At 42.2% G+C, this 16,142-nt stretch overlaps 1 long non-coding RNA gene across 1 annotated transcript; it reads left to right on the top strand.

Moving 5' to 3' along the window:
- The first annotated feature begins 842 nt into the window (after positions 1-842).
- LOC125537006 (uncharacterized) lies at positions 843-4,214 on the top strand. The gene is made up of 2 exons (XR_007295476.2): positions 843-2,477; positions 3,666-4,214. It is a non-coding gene; the product is annotated as an uncharacterized LOC125537006 (long non-coding RNA).
- Positions 4,215-16,142: the final 11,928 nt, after the last annotated feature.

The following is a 16,142-nucleotide window of genomic DNA, read 5'->3' as shown; positions in this document are numbered from 1 at the left end:
ATTGCTCATCAGGTTTAAACAAAATCCAGATTGAACGGGACAATGACATCTAACTCAACCAAAGTTTTCGGCAGTCACAATCAGATGGACTAGTCTAATCCATAAAATCAAGATCTTGGGCCAGAAATTCTACTGGTCCATGAGGACAATCTGTTGTAAATAGAAGCCGAGCACGATTAGAAGCCCTTAGGTCCATCCGAATCTTCTTTTTATGATGTTCAACACTTGCAGTTGTAAGAAATTTCTTGTCAAAAAACGGAATCCTCACAGGAAATAGTGCCCTCGCATTCAACATGAACAATGTGACAAAGCTAGTGTTTGCATTGTCGGATGCATATCCTTCCATCGTTACTGTCTTCAAACGAATGTCATGAGATCTGAGAAAATCCCAGTGCTTCTTGAACCATCGATTGGTTATACTTTTTTCTCCATGTCTAATGCCTAAGTAGAGATGAAGATTGAAAACACTTAATGTGTAAAAGGATTATGTTGAAAGCGTGATAGGTGAAAAATTAATTATAATACATTATATATACTTTCAATTTGTGTGAAATCATCACTTTTATATACAAGAAAGCATTGCAGCAAGCTAATAACCGTGTTCAGATCAAAACATCACATACTGATATGTAAGGTCTTGACAGAATCCACTACCACTGATAGGATGGACAAGCTCTTCATTGAGAACAGAACATAATATTAGTACGGAAAGTGTACTCCGATCTCCCCTAATAATAAAGCTGCTACTGCTTCTAGTCGTACGTTGTCGATGTTTTTGCAGAAAAGCATCTGAGGTTTTGGATATTCAACCTGCAGTCCTCTGTTTAAGTGGACCACGACCACGACTGCATCCCCGGCTCGCCCCCACGGTCATGCTGCTCCTTGCCGTCCGCGGTGGTTCGGTGGTGGCGCTTCATGAAGAGGGGCAGGGGCGGCGACGGGGAGGTAGAGGGGCGGCGAGGATGGAGGCGGAGGAGGAGTCCGTGGGGAGGGAGAGGGGAGAGAGTGGGGACGGGAACAGGGAGGAAGAGGGGCAACAAGGGTCAAGGTGGAGGAGGAGTACACGGGGAGGAAGAGGGGCGGGGCGGGGATGGGGAGGAAGAGGGGCGGCGAGGGTGGAGGCGGAGGAGAAGTCCGCGGGAAGGTAGAAGGGCGGGGATGGGGAGGAATAGGGGCGAGGGTGGAGATGGGGAGGAAGAGGGGCGGCGAGGGAGGAGGCGGAGGAGGAGATCGCAGGCGCTGTGGGGCGAGATGGAGGAGGAGCGCCTCGCCACAGCCAGCGCCGCCAGCAATGCCATGGCCATGATGCGGCGCCTACAGAAGGAGAAGGCCGAGGTCTAGATGGAGCTCCGCCAGTTCCACCACTTCGATGCCGAGATCGACCATCTCCCGCCCTCATTGCCTGCCTCACACCTGTCCACTACATGCTCCACGCCTACTGGATTCTTTTCTTACCTTCGGCGTTCACCTCATCATCAAAGTGTTCTCCTTGCCGTCTCGGGTCGCTGAATCATTAACGCCCAAGCATGGTCTGTGTTGGAGCCTTTCCGGCAGTTCAGAACTGAACTCTTCATTTTCTGAAGTCCTTCAAAATTTTGAGGGTCAAGATGATGAATATGGAAAGCTGCTGAGGGCCTGAGGCAGTACTCATGCAAGAACCTCACCCATGGTGGAGCTGATATGATAGAGAAGCAAAACTCAGGTCGCTGTATTATTTCCGATTCATTTATTACAATTACAGTACTTATTTGGTTGGATACATATTTTATCAGATCGTTTCTTCTTTGTTTATTGACAACAATAATTGATTGCCTTATGCTTTTCTACATATGTTTCTTAATCATCTATTGGACTAACTAACTTACCTGGATTCAAGAGTCTGTTAGTAGGTGAATTCGTGCTTTAGTAGAGTCAATAGTTGGTCAAGTTCTGAGACATAGTGATGTTTCTGTATCAGCAGGGTGACTGCTTGGTTTTTTGTATCCTTGGACATATTGGTTTCATTATATATGAAACTGAAAATGCACGCTCAATACAAAAGGATTCTGTGAACAACAATGTCAAAGCTACAAGAACATCAAGTTGTCTTGACCTGAAACTTGTGAAGAACAATAATTATTAGGTGTCTAGGTCGGGCATTCCAGTATTTTGAGTGGAGTAATTCCGCAATGCACAACCATCTTCATTGAACAACTGAAAGTAATATATAGAACTCAATCGCTTGTTTATTTCTTGACAACCAATTGATTTGCTAACTATTCTATTCTTAGAGTACAAGGCGAAGTTATGTGGTGGGTCGGGTGGAGAGCTTGGCACGGCAATGTGGTAGGATGCTCTGCAGCGGCATGAATGGAGAGCTCAGTCAACAATGGCGGGACGACCGACTGATCTGCGGCAGCGTGGAAGGAGAGCTCGGCTGTCGACGGCGGCTCGACCAGCTGTTCTGCGACATTTCGGAGGGAGAACTTATTGTACTGGTGAGCATATGCATAGGTGTTGTATTACCCTGGGCGCTCACTCCACTAGGATCCCACAAGTTCGCATAGAGCTCGGGCGTCGGTGGCGGCCTGGCAGGCTAATCTGCCGCTTCCACATGAGGAGTCGTGAGATTAGCGCATCACATTGAAAAGTCACCGCTCTGTTATTATTAAGTTCCATATGTATTTTTTCTCACTTATCATCTATAGAAGGCACTGAAAAGTTCACAAATAAGTGATGGACGGGTCTAATTTATTTTCAAGAGGGCATCATGTTGACAAGAAAGTTGCTGCTCACCCTATTTTGACAACCATAAAAATGCAATTCTATTTGAGAAAGTAAATGTAGGATTTTTTTAGGGTGCATCTATTCAGCAAACATGTGTGTAACAAAAGGTTAATTTGAAAGGTAGAAGCCATGTTTGGTCTGTGGTAGATAGCTGAGTGTGCTTAACTTATGATTTTTTACAAACAGTTTGTAGAATGCCTCATGGCATTGGTTTTCTGACCATGGATCAATTTACTCTGTGCTTACATTGTATATTGCTTCTAGCCGATGAAATTTAGTCCACAGTTGTGTGTGTATGCACATCCTATAATGGAAATTTATGCTAGCCCATTATATATTAGAAGTAGACAAGAAAATGTCCATAGTAATAAACTTGTGGTCACAGGACTGCTAGCTTAAAGTTCGTTAGATTATGTAAATGGGTAATTTTGTTGTCTGCTCTTTAGGTTTCCATAGTATGAGCTGGTGCTATTGCTTTTAAACTGCCATCTAAACTGAACAATGGGGCTTCATGTATAAATTAGAGCAATAATATCCTATACTTGTCATGTAATGGATCAATTGTGTGTCTTGGTCTTTCCTGTTTTCTTTGATTTTGCATCCTAGAATTTTTTAACATGCGCATATATAGCTACTTAATCAACTGAGTTCCGTTATGATGTGTGGCAGACCACATTTACTGATATGACATACTTACTCATTCTAGATAATGGCAGGTGTAGCAATGAAAGGCATATATATATTACTACAAGCATCCTAGCTTTCTCATCTTATTAGTGACTCACTTTCGAAACATATGTATTGGTAGTTTTTATCTCTATGATTTTGCCTTCTACATAATGGATTGCATTGTTCTTGTCTTGATCCAATCCTTCCTGCACCCATGGGGTGTCCTGCAGGGATTGCTTTGGCTGTTCCAGAGGCTGTACACACATATAAATACACAAATACTCCCTCGACCGAAGCCCCAGCCCAATTGTGTCATTTCATCGTGCTCGACATTGGTGTCTTGCCGTTCTGCCGAAGCCATGGAAATCTCACTGTTCTGCCAACCTGGTAGGAATTGCTCCATACTGCCGACTTCACCGGAATTACATCCGCCAGTGTAGCCAAGGCACATCGGTCAAACTGCTCGAGCTATACTGATTTGAAGTTGTTTTGGTCAAGTGGTTGAACTGAACCATGCTAATGTACAGTAGCCAAAAGGATAGTCAGTTTGTTTCCCTGACCTCTGTGATCTGAAGCGGCTAAACTGAATCATGCTATTACACAATAGCCCAAAGTTGTCTGGTAGATATGAGTATCATCATATAATTTTGTTTCTAGAATATGTAATAGGTAACCAGCAATGTTGTTGTCAGTTTACAAGAATGCTGACGTTGTTTGAATGCATATATACTTACTGGAATTAGTTTGAATGCATATACGTTGTCAGTTTACAATTTACAGTGCTACATTTTTCTGAACTATTGGTGTTCTAGACATCTTTTGATGATGTGCTTAGGTATTGATCCTTTCTTTATTGGAAGAACTATTTGAAGGAGATTGTGAGAGTACTGACCTGCAGTTTGTCTTCTTGGCGTGACTGAAGTTTCCTGATCGTGTAGCTATTCTATCCCCTTCTTCCTCCAACCTCTTTCTCGTTCTTGTCTGATCATAAAGCACACACTGTTACTGGTTGCTTCGCCTTATTTTTACTGAAGTTCCAGTATATTTGTTGTGATCTTGTTGTTACTAACTGGAATTTTAATAAAATGAACAATGTAAAATTCATCAAAGCTTAATATGTGATACACTTTAAAAGTTAATGTTTATTGATAGTGAGTTTACTGTAAATTTCAACTGAAGCCACTGTATTTAAAGCTTCATGACGATGAAATGTTTAGTAGTATGTGATTAGTTCATCATGTGTTGATCATTGTACAGCAGGTTGATGATGATTTTACGATAGCCTAATGTTGAATTTATGGTATGTTTGTGTTTAGGAGTTTCTTCCACAAGTATCAACTTCAGATCCTTGATAATGCCATGAGAATTTCAGGTTTTCTTTCAGAAGTGTTGTGAAGAAAACAAAATTGTCAATAACCAAGAGAAGGTCGTGAGGGTACTGACCTGGCAGTGTTGCTCTTTGGGCCCTTTCATTGCTTGCTCATGGATCATAGAGCGCATAGATCATACATATACGTGCCATGTTTGTAGTGCCTAAAAAATGGTTGAATGCCCCTTTATTTCCAGTCAAGTTTTTTTTCTCCGTTGGTGTCAGATTTTTACTGGTTGGCACATTTGATGGAAGGCCAATTCAATTTCAGTCGATTGTAATATAGACATTTCCTTTTTTTTGATTGAAAACCATTTTTCTGTGGGGAATCCTATACGGCGCGTACCCCCTCCCTCGAGTGCTGGGCGTTCTCATGGGTCGGCCCACTTTTATTTTTTCCCTTCATTTTTTCTTTCTTTCTTTTTTCCTTTCCTTTCCTTTTCTGTTTTTCGTTTTCTTTCTTCTTTTTTCATATTTAGTTTTCACTTTCTTTGTGAAATTTCTTTTCAAATTCGCGAAGATTTTTTTGTTCATCGAATTCAAAAAATGTTCATTGATGTGAAAAATGTTCATCAAATTCAATTTTTATCAGACTTATTAAATTTTATCAAAATTCAAAATTTCATCGTTTTCAAAAAATGTTCATCAAACTTAAAATGTGTTCATCATTTTTTCAAAAGAAAGTTTTCGAATACAAATTTTGATCATCAAGTTCGAAAAATATTCACCGAATTTAAAATTTGTTCTTCAAGTTTAAAAATCGTTCATCATTATTAAAGAATGCTCATAATTTTTTACATCAAAATAAAAAATATTAATTAATATTAAAAATCTTTATATTTTTTGAAATCATGGACAATTTTTGAATTTAAGAACTGTTTTTGACAATACATAACTCACAAATTTATTTAAATTTTAGAACCTTTTTGTAATCCCGAATTACTGTAACAGAGAATAAAAGCCAGAAAGGAAAACAAAAAATAGTGAGCGTTCGTCCCCGGCATGGGCTGGCCCAACAGGGCGCGCGGGGGGCTGTGGGTTCGCGCTTTCGTGACCGCGATGTGCACCGAGTCATACGTGAACTGTCTATGTCAAGTGCCTTGTTTGGGCCAAGCGCAAATAATGAAAAATAAAAGAATAACAATGCCCAACCAAACAACAAATTTATATATGTAAAAAACCTCAACATAGTGAAAATAGATTTTATAATAAGTACACAGTTATATATATTCACACTTTAAAAACTGGTCAAAATTCACAAAAGTTGGTCCATTTAAAAAAATACATGTAGAAATGTTCAAAAAAATTGTTTTTATTAAAGTATTTATATTTATTAACAAAATCATGTTTTTGAAAAGAAAAAAGGAAAACAGATTCAGAAACTATTCCATGAACTACTCTTCAATCAGGCGAAGAATGCCAAGGTGGCTTCTTAATGACCAAAATTCAACCAAGAAGCAAAAATCAATGTAGCATTAATAGCGATGTTTATTAAAAGTGGATATAAGAAATGGTGCGTAACGATAAAGAACTTTATGACTTCGCGGAGTCCAAGGTTTGCTGGGTGCGTCGTCCGCGAACAAATTTGCCCATGTTTTGGCTAAGGAAGGATGTGTGAATAAGCTTTGTAAAACATGGTTCCATGTCCCGCCGGCGTGTGTTATCATGTTGGCAGGCTCGAATCAGTGGAGACTGATTAATAAATCACAACGATTTCAACTAAAAAAATTGTACCTAATGAAAATGAAGCAGGTTTTGCAAGATTTCATGCACGTTGCAACGCACAGGCATTTGTACTAGTAATACTTGTGCGCACAAATGAAAAAAACGAATTACAAAAGTTTACGTGAACAATATACGGTACCTCAATAGGTGTGCGGCCAAACACCATCTTCAACCATCTAAAAGGATCACGAATTACACCCCAAGGTCTCCAGTTTAGGCGCAGAGACTACAGTTATTTGCGAAGGTACTATAATAAAATCAAGGAGCAACCTTTGAAGTGAAGGGGCATCTTCGATGATGAGATCATGTCCAAAAAAAATTCCCATGCTTAGAAGGTGGGGCGACTTTATTTTGAGACAATGGATACGAATTTCTATTCCAAAAACAAGCAGCGAGCACTCCAGGGCAGGGTAGCTGGAGTGGATGATGCTGTGCAGTACGGCCTCCAACAGATCAACCACCAAAAGTGCAAGTTTTTTTAACAGTGGGAGTCGAAGCATTTGTACCAGATTGTCTGCTAGACGGCACCGAGTGAAGGCGGCAGTGTGGAGAGAGGAGGAAAACCACAAGATGGACATCGGTGGTGAGGGCATAGATACATCGGTTCGTGGTATGGTACATAGATAGTCATGGTAGAACTCAAGCTGCTGGAGTTTATCGAAATGACGGGATGTCAGCCAGGCGACCATCGTGTAGGGTATGTCCAGCAGGTAGCATGCCGGGATGCAGATGCATTGAACGGAGCCCTGGTGGGAGGATATGATGGCTCCGGGGAGTTCAAAATTATCATCGATAGATAGCTGATGATAGTCAAGATTAAGAGGCGCGGCGCGCCATAGAGTGCGCCACCGAGATGAGAGGACTTGTGTGCGGCAGCCATCCTTGGGAGAAGGGAAATGATCTCCCCAAGGATGTCATCCGGGAGATCGCTGATGCGGTCCCCCAGAGATTCTACTCGTTCCTCAGGTCCAGGAGGGGCCGCTTCTGGCCGCACAGCCAGGTCCAAGGTCTACATCTAGGAGCGGCGCTGGCCGGAGCCTCATCTGTGTACATACCAATCTGAAAGAAAAAATGGCATAAACATACATGTAGTACATTCAAAATAAATTCTCAAGATCTAGAAGAAAAAAGGCACAAACATATATGTAGGACATTCAAAATCAATTCTCAAGATCTCGCCACCAATTATTAGCATGCAAGCTAACCCTAGTCGGATTATTAGCAAAAAATCATTTGTATAGAACAAACAAGTAATCACTAACTCTATACGGATAACATTCAAACAATCAATATGCTACCTGCATCTAACGGATCTTAATTACTCTTATTTCATGGACTAAGAGAACATAAACATAGGATTTCTAGTCCAGAAAAATTATAGAGGGGGGGTGTAACCAGAGAAAACACATGATATGTTTGCCACACAAATGGGTATATAGATGACTAACTGGTTTTCCGTCAGAGTCGCAATCGTTGCCGGAGTTGTTGTTGACCTTCGGCTCCGGTTGGGGGGGGGGGCACGACGGCGGCGCCGAAGTCAGGGTCATGCTGCTGCCCAAGACCTCGTCGGCGGGGACGACAACCTGTGTGCCCATCTTCACGTGTTGCGCGGGTGCTTCACCAGCCCCGGCGTCGCCACTCCCTTCGGTGGTGCGTTTTGGCCGCATCCTCATACACTCCAGAGTCCAGACGTTGGTGACCACTGTGGACCACTGGTGAGGCCTCCTATTATGGCTGTTGGCTCGGGCGTGCAATTAATACATACCAGTGGGAGCGAGGCAGGTTGCGGTCAAAAGCTTTCTCGCCTCCCGGTGAGCCTGCGCGGCGGACTTCTGCCATTCCTACGATCATTTCACATAGCTACTCGCATGCCTCCTGTCAATACGGGACACATGCACGCACGTATCCCGGTATGCCTGCCTGGCGGACTGCTCGCATGCATCCCATCAACTCACGCCTATTCGCACCGCACACGGGGCGTGTTGCAGCACGTACATTTTTTGGGTTTATTGATGATTCTGCCACTTTACTACTTAACTGAAGCATGGCACGGTCTAAGACACACGGTCTGAATAAATAATCGGTATGAGATATCGGTTGCCGGTTATTAATAATCTCCCGTTTGTAAGAAGATTATATCAAAATGGGTCTCATTGACGAAAAAATACAATATCACAGTCTACTGATGTCCATATATGACACCACAATAAGTTCCACGAGTTTCAACTAAGTTTTGGATTTACTGAATTTTAAAAATATATATTCTCAATATTTTGAAATCTCTTGCACAGGGAAACATGCACCCAGGGACACATGATTTTTCAACCCAGTTTGTGCACATGTAGCTCAAATTTGATTTTTGCACAATAAATCCCTAGGAATTCAATCAATGTATTAAAACGGTCGAACAATGTCTGTTTAAAGACACTCCGCCTTTTGTCACATGTTCACTTAAGAAAAAGTTTGACATGCCTCAAAGTGGCTGTGGTGGTGCGGGATGTGTGTGTCTGTGTGTGTGGGAGGTGGGGGGAGAGGTCCGGCAGTACACTACGAGTCACGAACCTCTGTGTGGGATTATTGATCATTTATTGAGTCATATATGCCACGTAAAAGTCATGAATTGGTTATCCAAAGCATTATATAGCCCTTTCATACATAATGTTCGGGCCACATGCATGCATTGGTGGTCCACTCGGACACTCTCCCTCGTGCGGTTATCAGCGACGTGCCCATTCGTTAACCCGCAAAGGTTTTCAGTTTCCACCGACAATGAGAGGCATTTGACCAAAAGGTCGATTCATCTTGGCATGTGTGTGGTGTGGATCATGGTGGGATTCCATATTAAAGTTCGAGCACGTACGTACACACTCCCACCGGCTTTAAGTGAGGGGGCTACACACGTCGTGGTGTAGTACATTTCCGGTCTGTAAAGCATGTGCCACGTCAAAGTTGTGCATTGGATATTCAAACATCACATAACACATGGGCGCATGCATGCGGTGGTTTTGTCCTATGACACCACTCTCCTATGCCTCTCTCTGTGAGCCCACGAGGTCATCATGGACCAGTTGAACATACAACGAGAGAGAGGTTAATTTGACCAACAAGGATGGTTCTTTTTTTGTTTGTGTTATGTATATGCACGTTATAGGAGTATTTACAAGTCAAAGAGGAGGCAACATGAATAATCTATATATATGTGTGTCACAACCTCGCTCCATGTGGGGACTTTTTTGGTTCTTGAGGTAGGTTCCACATCAAATTGTACATTATATTGGTGTTCAAACATCACGCAATACCATGCAGACGGTGGTTGCCCTGTATATAGGAACTCACTCGCGTGTGGCGCTTCCATCCATGGGCATGCGAGGTTGTCCTCCATCACTTTGACCCAACAAGAGAGAGGTTAATTTGATCATCAAGGAATGATTCTTTTTTGGTTTGTGCTATACAGTAGAAGTACATATATACTATGCGTCGAATGGGGGCGTACATATAGCACATACCACGGGTCATGAACCTCGCGCTCTGTGTGGAGACATTTTAGTTTCCTAAATACATGGTGCCACATCAAAGTTGTGCATTGCGTATTCAAACATCACACAAACAGCTCTTTGGGACACATGCAAATGGTGGTACGTAGTCCTATATAGGATGATCACTCGCGTGCAAAGTACGCTTCACTTCTGTGTTGGGCCCACGAGTTCGTCGTCCATCACTTTGACCCAGTGAGCAAGAGGTACGCGTTGGAAGAACAAGGAGGATTAATTCTTTTAGGGTTGTGTTACTAGGTGTATATATAGTACGTGTCGAGGGGGTGACAAGGTTGGTCCATCACTTTCACCGACAGCGCGAGACAGGTTAACTAATTTGACTTAGGAGGGGATATTTTTGTTTTATCTTGATATAGATTATGATGTGAGGTTACATATATATAATAGCGCATCTGTAACCATGAATCCATCCCTTTGGATCGAAGGGGGGTGAGCACACGACACGTCATGAATGACCTCTTGCTCTGTGTGGGGACCTCTACGATTTTCAACGCATGCACCACATCAATGTTGTGCATTGGGTCAGGTATTCAACACATATGCATGCATCACACACCTCCATAAGTATGTTCAGGACACACGCATGAAATAATGGTTATCTTTGGAGACACTCTCACTCGCTTGGTTATTGGCGGCAAGCCTATATACATTCATGGGCCCGCGTCGACGTCCATCATTTTGACCAGCGACGAGAAAGGTTACCAGGGTGGATATATTTTTATTCTTTTCTTCGAGTTACCATGTAGTAGATCGACCCATTACATGCCTAATTAAGTTTGAGCGCATGCTACGCATCGTGAACCCTCGCTCGGTGTGGGGATTTTACGGTTCAAAGCAGGCTGCCACATCAAATTTGCGCATTGGCTATTCAAACACCACACACACCATTTCTGTAGACATACTTGGGCCACATGCACAGAGTGGGTTTGTCTTCGTACAATACTCCCTCACAAGGTTATCGGCGACAAGATAGCCCATTTTACCGTGCAGTGTGGATGTCCCATCACTTTGACAACAACTAGCGGGGAGAGGTTGTACCACCAAGTTGGATTCTACTTGGTCCGTGTTAGAGAACGTCTTGGTGAGATCCCCTCCCCCCAACATGTGTGTGTGGAGGGGGGGGGCTACTTCGCGCTACCTGCAACCTCCGTGGGGTCGGGGAAGTCTGCTTAATTTGCAAGGCACACGTGCCACATCAAAAGTTGTGAATGGTAGTTAAATATCGATCACACACCACACCCTTTTCATACATATAGTAGGGCCACCCGCATGTGGTTCGTATGTGGTCTCACCCATCTCGCGCCACAAGCACACATTTGTGGGTTGGCACACAGTCCACCTTTGTCAGGAAGCGAAAGGGGAAGTTTGATCATATATATATATATATATATATATATATATATATATATATATATATATATAGGGTCGCGCTATTCTTCACCCCCTCTATTTTACCATTAATGCACCGTAATTTTATGTTCCGTAAGTTTTGTCTTATTTCCGACGCAAAAAGAGACCGTAAGAAAATATATAATCGCCGTAAAAAATATTTTATGTTATGTAAAAGTACAAACATAAAAACATAGTCTAAAATACACATAAACTGTAAATTTTCTTGTCTTATGACCTATATTTTTATTTTCTTATGTCAAATTCTACGTAGTGAATCAATAGGAATGTAACTATTTGAATTCCAAACGTAATTTAATTATGAAATGATCGTAAGATTACCTCGGGTGAAGAATAACTTATTCTGCACCCTGAGTGATGAATAGTAACACTATATATATGTATATATATGTATATATATAGGACAACGCTATTCTAATCCCAGAATTAGAATAGTTATTTGGATCACAGCGCCCCTATATAACAGCGATGACGTTTCTCCGAACTCACGGAAATGGTAGCGAAAAAAGAAAAAAAACCACTCCCGATCCCATCGCTCCCAACCTCCTGCCCCCACCCCAGATCCCCCTCACCTCGCGCCGTCGCATGATCTCCCTAGGGCCCCCGCCTCCACGCGAGCTTCCCGCCCCCCTGCCGCCACGCGACCTCCATCGCCATGGCCGGCCACCTTCTCTCGCCGCTCCGGCCACACGCCACATTCTCGCACCTCCACGTCCACCCGCCGGCGCAACCATCTTCTTCCCAGATCACGGCGCGCCGCCGCCCCATCCCACCATCCCCACGCAACTCAACCACTCCACCCCGCCATCCACGCACGCCGCTGCCGCCCCACCCCGCCATCCCCGAGCGATGCCGCTGCCCCACCCCTCCATCCACGCGCGTCGCTGCTACCCCATCCGGACATCCCTGAGTGATGCCACCGCCCTACCCCACCATCCCCTAGCGACGCCGCCGCCCCACCCCGCCATCCCCTAGCGACGCCGCTGCCCCACCCCGCGACTCTGGTGGATCTCTGGGGAGGTGACCTTCTCGCTACAGCTGACTTGACATCAGCAAAAAAGTTTCTCCCTCAAGCGATGTTCTTGTCGCGTCCACAGGAGTTGAGCTGGAGCATCTCGGTGGACGAGGAGCATGACGATGCAGCCACCGGCCTCCTACCACAGCAAGCGACCGCCGTGGCCATCCTCCACCTGCCGCTGTAGCCTTCCTCCTCGACCGCCTCCACGACACGCTGGCCTTCGTCTACCTCTGGCTCCTCTGCTGCCCAAGGCTGTGTGTGCGATGGCGACCCATGTCGTTTATCATCCTGGTTGCGTACGCGCTGACGACTGATGCCCCGATCCAGCTCCTCCGTCCTCCAGCCACGGCAAGTCCAAAAGAAAGACTGTCTAGCAAGCCAAATGGTTGACCACCAACCCACGCGTGGATTGGCCCCGACCTGCAGCTGGAGGAGGCCGCGACCTTCAGCTGTAGGAGAAGTCGACCTGCAGCTGGAGGAGGCCCCGACCTTCGGCTGTCAATTTTGAGGAACTAGCTACTCTGATAATCTAACTTGACACTGTATTTGTTTTTGTTCTTCATAAGTTCAGGCAACTAGGTTTCTCACTAGGAAAACCTTCTCTGGTTGTGCTAACTAGTACGTACTACTAAACTATAATAATCTTGTGAAGTGGATAATGCTCGTGCCCCTGGACGCTGGCCATGTGAGATTTTGATGGCTTTGTACTTTTGTTATTTGATTTTTGACTAACAAAAGTTCTCTTCTTTCTCCATAGAAAATCCCAGTATATCACATTTGTTTGTCGTTATCCTCTGAAAAATGGCATTGTTGCAAGTCAGTTTCGCCTAATGCATCAGTTCAGTTGAAAAAACAGAAGAGCATTATACCTTATTGTCCACTTCGCTGGCTTATTTTTCTATACTATGTAGGTTAGCTTCGCCTGATGCGTTAGTTCAGTTTCATAGTGCACAATAGGCATCACGAGTATGAAAAACTGATTAACACAGAAAAGTTGCGAGTTTTCAACAGCTTTCCATCGATATATCATTGCACAATTCCAGTGAGTGGTTTGTGAGCTACGAGCAAAAAACAACACGTCAAAAACAGAGTGAAGTTCAAACGGACATGCTCCAGAAGTTCAACTACTTCACGCAGTGCATTTCCGTCTACGACGAACGCATAAATCATGATCTCGCCATTTTCTAATTTACTTCAAAATGGCAGGAATATCATTTGCGTAAGTTCAAGTCCTCGATCAAAGAAAGTTCAAAAAATATTGTGAGAGAGGTTTGTACAAAAGGAATATCATTGTGTAACACTGACGAATGGATGAGGAAATTACAAACAAAAATACGTCATAGAAGTTCAACATGAAAACAGCAGGAAGTTTAACTACTACGCTGAATGAATTTCAGATGAAAACTTTTAAAATCATCAGTAAAATCTGAGTTTCAATGTCATTGGTGCGGTGCAACTGGTTCAATGCTTGTTATAAACCCAAAGAAGGTCATTAAAAAGCATCTCAAACAATTCTATAACAAAGATTTTCTCTCTTAAAATAAACCTAGAAGTTAAAATCTAAAAACGGAGCGGCTCGATGTCTATCAAAAAGTAGGATTTTTTCCGTTACTAAAAGAAATAAAACCAGGAAGTCCAATTTAAAAATATGGAGAAGTTTGATGATTATAGAAAACTCTAATTTTCCTCGTTATCAAAGAATGGAAATAAGAAGTTCAAAAGTTAAATAACAAGAAGTTCAACTTTAAAAAATAGAGCGATTCAAAATTACATAAAAAAGATTAAGAAAAAACCAGGAAGTCCATATTAAAAAGATGGAGAAGTTCGATGATTATAAAAAACTCATATTTCCCTCGTTATGGAAGAATGGAAACAAGGATTTCAAAAATAAAATAACAAGAAGTTCAACTTTTAAACATAGAGTGCTTCAGAATTCATAAAAAAAGATTAAGAAATTCAGAATAATATTCATAAAAAACTCAGATATTTACGCGAAACTGAGAGAAGTTCAGATTGATAACTGCAGAGGTTCACGTACTACACGATGTGCATTTTGTATTAAAAAAGAATAAAAAGACAAAGACTAAAACTTTTGTTTTTATAAGTTCAAGTCCTCGGTCGGAGAAAGTTAAAAAGTTGTTGTGAGAAAGGTTTGTACAAAAGCAATATCATTTGTGCAACACTGACGAATGGATTAGAAAATTACAAACGAAAATACGTCACCGAAGTTCAACGTGAAAACAACAAGAAGTTCACCTACTACACTGAATGAATTTCAGATCAAAAACTTTTAAAATCGTTGTGAGTATGAAAAAATGATCAACACAAGAAAGTTGTGTGTTTACAGCAGCTTTCCATTGGTATATCACTTGCTCAATTTCGGTGAGTTAATGGAGAGCTACGAGCAAAAAAAGCACATGAAAAACAGAGTGAAGTTCAAGTAGACATGCCGAGAAGTTCAATTCTTCACGTGGTGCATTTTCGAAGAATCTGTTTCGTGCAAGAGGCAGAACAAATGATCTCGCTGTTTTCGAAATTACTTGAAAACGGCTAGGAATTAGAGAAAATCATCAACATGAAAAAGTTCCACATTTTCTGTAACTTTTCAACGGTATATATTATTTGCTCCATTCTGATAACGTTTGTCGAAATTACGGTGAAAATACATTTTTAGCCATTTTAAAAATTGACTTAAAACTGTAAGGAATTGGGAGAAACAATATATACAAAAAATGTTTCCCATTTATTCAATCTTTCCAACGCCATATCAACTGTTGCGTTCAGACGTACGGTTAAAAAATTAGCTCGAAAATACAAACTCGGTGGAACTTGTATCATTTTCTCAATTACTTTTAAACCGTTCAAAATTAGAAAAAAACTTTTGACATGAAAAAGTAGCGTATTTTCATAAGCTTCCGAACGCCATATTATTTGCCTCAATTGGATTAGCCGTTTAGAAATGGCATCGAAAATACGAACTCGGATGTTACGTTTGCGAAATTCTACGATTTTCGGAATTACTCTTTATCCATAGGGAATTAGAGAAAACTTTCAACATGTGGAAGGAGCGGTTTTGCAGCAGCTTTCCAACTCCATATTATTTGCCTCATTCCGATAAATTGTTTAAAAATGCGATCGAAAATACGATTCATGTTTTTTGTATGAATAAAAAACAGTTTTCAAAACTGCTCTTAAACCACTTATATTTTGCCAAAAATTTAACTTGGGTCATGATACTGATATCCATAGCTTTCCAATGGTATATCGCAAACCCGTTTGGGCGATGTTGGCAGAAGTTCAACCTAGCACTGGGAGAAGTTCAGGTCGAACAACTCAGGCAGTAAAATTGCAAAAAACGTAATTTCATCTCGAGTCGAGAGCAAAATCCGCCAATGAGCGAGATTCCTATTTAAAACCGGTATTTAGTTGCAAAAAACGTTCCTAGATTACAGTAACATCATATAGAACATGACTAACCAGAATAATTCGCGGGGGAAGCCATGGTTGCGAAGATAGCCCGAAGGTCGGGTTCGTAGAGAGGGAAGTCTAGGTGCGTTACTCAGGCAGTTCAGGTCGATCCCGTGATCAGAATAGTGTTTATGTATATATGATGAACTCTTATAGGTTTTGT

Source organism: Triticum urartu, chromosome 2A (genome assembly GCF_056163025.1).
Source record: "Triticum urartu cultivar PI428250 chromosome 2A, HENAU_Tu73, whole genome shotgun sequence".
Classification (NCBI taxonomy): domain Eukaryota; kingdom Viridiplantae; phylum Streptophyta; class Magnoliopsida; order Poales; family Poaceae; genus Triticum; species Triticum urartu.
Note: the sequence above shows the minus strand (reverse complement) of the source record. Positions and strands in the feature narration are given on the sequence as shown.